Source organism: Eptatretus burgeri, chromosome 4 (assembly GCF_056783735.1).
Source record: "Eptatretus burgeri isolate ZD-2024b chromosome 4, Ebu_testis_v1, whole genome shotgun sequence".
In the NCBI taxonomy this organism is placed as follows: Eukaryota; Metazoa; Chordata; class Myxini; order Myxiniformes; family Myxinidae; genus Eptatretus; species Eptatretus burgeri.
Window position 1 is genome coordinate 50,144,001 of NC_140964.1, and position 6,970 is coordinate 50,150,970.

The following is a 6,970-nucleotide window of genomic DNA, read 5'->3' on the forward strand; positions in this document are numbered from 1 at the left end:
AATCTTAAAACAGAAGAGATGTTGAATCGAAGACTTAACTCAAAGAAACCACTCAGTGTATCATACCTCAAAAGAAGATGTCAACACGTTAAACTCAACCAAACTACTTACACGTGGAATTTGGGTGTTCTGGAAGGAAAGCCACGATATCTGTGGATCATTTTTAAAAAGCCAGATGGTGATACTGCGACTGATAAGAATAATGCATTGAGTGATAATGCTAAGGTGAAACAACTTCGCGTTTCTCTAGATGGAACATTTTATCCACGAGATAGATTGGAAATTAATTGGGAAAAAATGATTTTGCTGAAGCATACAAGTCTTACCAAAAGGTGTGTGAAAGTAATGGAAATAAAGAACCTATTTTAGATATGACAGCATTTAAAAGTTTGTATACAATCTATGCGTTTGACCTGAGCGCTCAAAAGGAAACTATAAAGTCTAATCGAGTGGATACTTCCCTATACATTGAAAGAGGAGAGAGTGAAGAAGTTGATACATATTGTTTGCTTTTGGAAGAAACAGAATTGCAGATTAATACAGATAATGGTGTGATGATTAGTCTCACATAATTTTTTGTTAAATAAATGAGTGGCAAAGTACCAACTGGGGTATATGTTAATCAAATCAATCTTCATAAACTATCATCTTGTGTTCAAAATCAAAAGCCTTGTACGATTAACGTTAATACAATTCAGAGAAAAGGAGCAGTAAGAATTGATGTTTTGCTCACAAGAGAACAGGTTAAAATCTTGAATGACACTGGCTCACTTAAAATTAAAATGACAAAACCAATGTTGAAAAAATATTCAATAAGAGAGACGAGTGGAGGATTTCTCCCATTTCTAATTCCTTTATTTGCTGGTTTAAGTGCGGTTGGAGCATTGACGGGTGGTATTTCAACAGCGGTGAAAACTGCCAACGAAAGGAAGGCTCAACTCCAAGCTCAAAAAGAATTGGAAAGACATAACAAAGAGTTGGAGAAACAAATTAGTGGAAGTGGTGTAATTGTAGATTTTGCTGAAAAACTTGAAGGTTTGCCTGATAAAGCGAGATTGTTAGTTGGAGATATGCTTTCTTCTATAGCACAAGCAGGTGTAAAATTAACGAAAAGAGGTAATGGATTATATCTTTCTAATAAATAAATGAGCATTGATGAGTGGTTGAAAGAATTTGGAAATAATACAACATCAAATTTACAACTTGTTAAATATTGTAAGAAATTAAAAATTCATAATGTGGTTATTCGTATGAGAGATGAATTAACAAATGTGCCGAAACATACAAAGAATATTATTATGAACTTAGAAGATAATAATGGAAACGGTTCTCATTGGGTTTGTATTTTTAATAGTCAAGCCAAATATTATTTTGATAGTTTTGGTCTTCCACCACCTGTTGAAGTCATAAAATTCTTACAGAATGGTGTTTATCAAACATTTCAAGTCCAAGAATTAAATTCCAAGTGATGTGGTCAATTATGTCTATATGTGTTATTTCAACTCAACAAAAATAAAAAATTTTATGATATTATTTTTAATCTAATATAAATGACTTATGTTGGTAAAGATGGTTCTACCTTTGGTGTATCTCAAGAACTGGATATTGATTTATCAAATTATTACACAAAGGCACAGGCTGAACGACATAAATATAATATAACCAAAAATATTAACATGAAAAATGTTTATAAATTAAAAAATTATCCAAGCCCGACTGACGCGAATGACTTGGTGAGATTAAGCGATTTATCACAATATATATCCTTAAATAAAACGGCCGTGTATTCCAAAGATACAGAAGTGTTGATATTATCTCCAGGTCATACAGAATTCACAGTTCGAATTAAAATAAATTTTTATAAAGAAGGGCGTATCGTTTGTATGAGAATAGAACAATGGGGGTATGATATGAATGATTTAGGGTATAATTGGTCATTTAAAATTAACCTCGAAGACCTGGAACAATTAAATCAGTCTCGTAAGGAAGAATATTATCCACTTGGTATCGAGAATGAGTTTTGTGGGGCTACGATTAGTAAACAACAAATAAAAGAATTTAATAAGGGTAAATATAATAATGGTTTTGCCCTTGTTTATCTCATGAAAACAGAAAAAACAGGATTATATATAATAAGTAAGGAAATACAAAATGATTTAACTATGGGAAGATGGGGAGGTGTTTCATGCCATAATATTATTCTAACATATATTTCTAATACATAAATGACAGCAAGAAGGCTTCAAGAAAATTATCATTTCTGTGTCCAAGCATACCTTCAAGAAAAGGATATTCGGTATTTTAATAAATATGTTCTACAACATAAGAATGAGGTATTTTCAATAAAAGATTGGCATTATGCTGATGTTGATAAACCGACAACTTTAGATTAAATTAGAATGTTAAATAATGAAAAAATTATGAAGTTAAGAAAAGGTAAGGCTCTTTTAGAAATTCAAAAGAAATTTTATTGGTTTCCTGTTGTAAAAAAAATTATTTTGGATACAGGAATAACAAGAAATCCTGATGAATATATGTATAATATTCTATGGGGTGTAAGCGATTCAAGGATAATAAGGGATGAGGAAGGAGTTGAAGAAGAGAGGGAAGAGGAGGAAAAGGAGAAGGAGAAGAGAGAGAGGGAGGAAAGAGAGAAGAGAGAGAAGAGAGAGAGGGAGGAAAGAGAGAAGAGAGAGAGGAAGGAGAGGGAGGAAAGAGCGAGACAAAATAAATATCAAAATATGGAAACCAGTGAGATTCAAAAAAGATTGGTGGTATTACAGAAAATAACTCAACCCACCGAGGAGGAAAACAAAGAATTGACAAGTCTATTTGCAATACTTTCTTCAAGACTATCATCGACAAGATATTCATTTTAATTCAAGTTTTTTCTTAAATAAATGGAGGAGAGAGTGAAGGCATTTCTAAGGATTCTTTATGTTTTAAAAATTAAGATTCAAATGTGCATGTTGGAAACTAAAAAGGTTTTTGCACTCTGCAGGAATTTTTCTCATAAATAAATGAGTTATTGTCTCAAATGTAAAAAGAAAACTAATACTAAAAATATTTAATATATTAAAAGTAAAAATAACAGGGTTATACAAAAAGGTATATGTTCGGTGTGTGGTTCAAAAAAAAATCAATTTATCTCCAAACACAAACTCGGAGGAGATATACAAAAGTTTTTATCAGGAAGTAAATTTACAACTACTGGAATACCAGCGGAATTACATCTTCCAGGGTATTCTTTCTGTGGTCCAGGCACAAACTTGGATAAAAGATTAGATGAGGCAGACAATCCTAAATCCTGGAGTAAACCAATCAATTAGTTGATGAAGTGTGCATGAGACACGATATTGATTATGGGAATACCACAACGTTGGAAGAAAAGCATGAAGCCGATAGAGAAATGTTGTATAATTTGTCTCTGATACAAAATCCAACCTTGAGAAAAAGTTGATCGGTTCATTGTGAAGAAGATGATCAGTGCTAAATTGAAACTTGGACTTGGAAATTCAAAAAACTTATAGGCTCTAATGATGTTATTAAGACTGAAGAGCAATTAGCTGATGAATTACATAAACCAATATTCACAAAGTTTCAGAGAAGGAAAGTTTATTCCAAGGAAGTTGATTATATCTGGTCTGATGATTTGATTGAACTCAATAATGATAAGGGGTACAAGTATGCTTTAACCGTTATTGATTTGAGGAGTAGATATGCGTGGGTTGTCCCTTTAAAAAACAAAACAGGTAATATTCTTACGTTAGCTTTTCAACAGATATTTAATAAAAGTAAGAGAAAACCTAAAAAATTGTGGACTGATGAGGGTAGAGAGTTTTATAACAAGACATTTATGAATTTTCTAAAAAATAACAGTATTACATTATACAGTACCTTTAATGAAGGGAAGGCAGTTGTTGTTGAACGTTTTAATCGTACCTTAAAAGAGAGACTATATAAAAACTTCACACAACTCGGTTCACAACAATGGTCATCTTTTATTCAGGATATTGTGGATAAGTATAATGACACGATTCACACGTCAACAAATATGAAACCATCAGAAACATTTACAAAATTAAAATATGAAAAAGAGATTAATGTCAGAAAACCTAAGTTCAAAGTTGGTGATATCGTAAGAATATATAGGTGGAAATCTCATTTTGAAAAGGGTTTTACTGAACGATGAACGAAAGAACTTTTTAAAATTGTTGATGTAATAGATACGGTTCCTTGGACTTATAAAATATATGATTTGGAAGGGGAAGAGATTTTAGGTTCATTTTATCCACAGGAATTACAAAAGACAAAGATAAATTGAAATTTTTTGACTCCGCCCCTTTTTGACTCCACCCACACAAACCCCACACAAACCCCACACAAACCCCACACAAGCTCCACACAAACCCCTCACAAGCTCCAATAAATTGAAATTTTTTGACTCCGCCCCTTTTTGACTCCGCCCACACACGCCCCTCCCACACAAACCCCACACAAACCCCACCACACACAAACCCCACACAAGCTCCGCACAAGCTCCACACAAAAACTCCACCCCACACAAGCTCCACACACACACAAGCTCCACCCGTATTCATCATATTCACATAATTAGTTCCCCACACACAACATGTTTATTTAATTAAAAAATTATCCACCCATCCACACAAGCTCCACTCATCCACCCATCCACCCATCTCTCCACCCATCCATTTATCCACACAAACCTCATCCACATAAGCCTCATCCACATTCACCCCTCCCACATAAGCTCCACCCACATAAACCCCTGCTCACATAAACCCTGCCCACATAAACCCCTCCTACACAAGCTCCACACAAAAACTCCACACACATAAACCCTGTCCACATAAACCCCTCCCACACAAGCTCCACCCACATAAATCCCGCCCACACAAGCCCCGCCCACACAAGCCCTCCCACACAAGCCCCACCCACACAAGCCCCCACCGAAGCCCGGCCCACACAAGCCCCACCCACACACACCCCGCCCACACACACCCCGCCCACACAAGCCCCACCGAAGCCCCGCCCACACAAGCCCCACCCACACAAGCCCCACCCCCCTCATCCCCCCTGTGCACCCCCCACCTTTGACCCACCACCTCCCTCATCCCACCCCCACCCTTCCCCACACACACACATGGGGAGGGGAGGATGGGATGAGGGGGTGATGGGTCATTGGGGGAGCGCACCTATCCCCCTTTATCCTCTTCTTGAAATTCAGAATCAAGTAATTGTAAACAAAACAAATATAATTTATTAATATTGTAAATATTAAATATTCATTTGCGAGAATGTATAATCTTTCCCAGCAATCTTCTTCAGATGTCTTGTGATTTTGAAACTCAGACACCATATTCTGTTTTGAAACAAAAAGTGGATAATAATTAGGTTTTATAAAGATAATTACATGGTAATATGAGTAAGCCTCGTTGACCACTGAATTAACACACCAGAAGCCTGTCATCCTTTCAAGGACAATAAAATGAATTCCAGTGTACTGACAAAACCACGTCCAAACTAATGATGCAACCAACATAAGACGACATTCTAAAGAGAGAGTGATATTAATAATAATTCAGAAACATTTACCTCCAGAAAATCATGTGTTGTACAAGATTGCTTCAACAGCTGATGTTGTGTGATAGTGCTGAAAAAAATAAAATAATAAGTCAAGGGTATAGATGAAGAGACAGACAGAGAGAGATACAAACAGACAGGGAAAGCAACACACACACACACACACACACACACACACACACACACACACACACACACACACACACACACACACACACACACACACACACACACACACACACACACACACACACACACACACACACACACACACACACACACACACACACACACATGTGTCTCACCATTGGTTTAATTCATTCGAGATCAGAGACCAGTCATTATAAATCATTGACCTCTTCAATAAGAGCAGAGAGAGGTAGGTAGAAAGACAGACAGAGAGAGACACACACACACACACACACACACACACACACACACACACACGTGTCTCACCATTGGTTTAATTCCTTCGAGATGAGAGGACGTGATAAGACTTCGTACCACTCATTATAAATGTCTTTCAATTCTCTTCTAAAATCATTGATCTCTTCAATAAGAGTATTCATTTCATGCACCTCGTCGTGATATGTAAACTCAATTTCTTCCAATGACCTGTCAGGGAAAAAATATATATATCAGAATTATCATGATTTAATTTAAAATCGATTGCTTCATCGTTCAAAGAGAAAACCATACACAAACTTACCAACTCTGTAGTGAGCTGTTGTCTTCATCGGAAGAAAGATCGCTCATGTCTCAGTTGTAAAAATGAAAATCCCGTCTGGCAGAAACTTTGTCTGGTGAATCACTTATAAGGCAACGACGAGGAAATTACCCAAGCATTGGGTGCGGCCACAGGAAATGACAGCTTGGAAAATAACTGGGCGATTGTATGAATCATTTACAAAACATACTTAAAATGGTTTTGATTCAAATGTTTTCAGTTCGTGTTCTGAGATAAAATATAAACACGAGACCTTGTCTCACAGAATAGTTCCTGTTTTTTCACAGCATGACTGTCTAAAACCACTTCCTCATTCACACAGCACGACCGTGTCAAAAAAACACTTCCTCATTTTCACGGCATGAACTGAAAACATTTGAAACAATTTACTATAATCTCAAAATGATATGTGGCTCAGGAGGTGGTCAAACAAGAGCATTAAGAGAAGTTTATCATTTCGTAATGACACAAAAGGGGTATCTTAAAAAATATAAAGATTCAAATGTTTTGTTTTTAAATATTTTAGATGGGGATTATTGTGCAAAGAAAATTAAACTATTGAAGGAATTTGAGAATGAACAAATCTTTATAGGTTCAATGAGAGAGCTGATCAACCTCCAGGTTAAAAGGGGAGAC

At 35.9% G+C, this 6,970-nt stretch overlaps 1 long non-coding RNA gene across 1 annotated transcript; it reads right to left on the reverse strand.

Moving 5' to 3' along the window:
• Positions 1–5,321: 5,321 nt before the first annotated feature.
• Positions 5,322–6,825, reverse strand: LOC147028023 (uncharacterized). Its single transcript, XR_015056907.1, has 3 exons — positions 6,317–6,825; positions 6,064–6,222; positions 5,322–5,677 (listed from the first exon to the last, which is right to left on the reverse strand). It is a non-coding gene; the product is annotated as an uncharacterized LOC147028023 (long non-coding RNA).
• Positions 6,826–6,970: the final 145 nt, after the last annotated feature.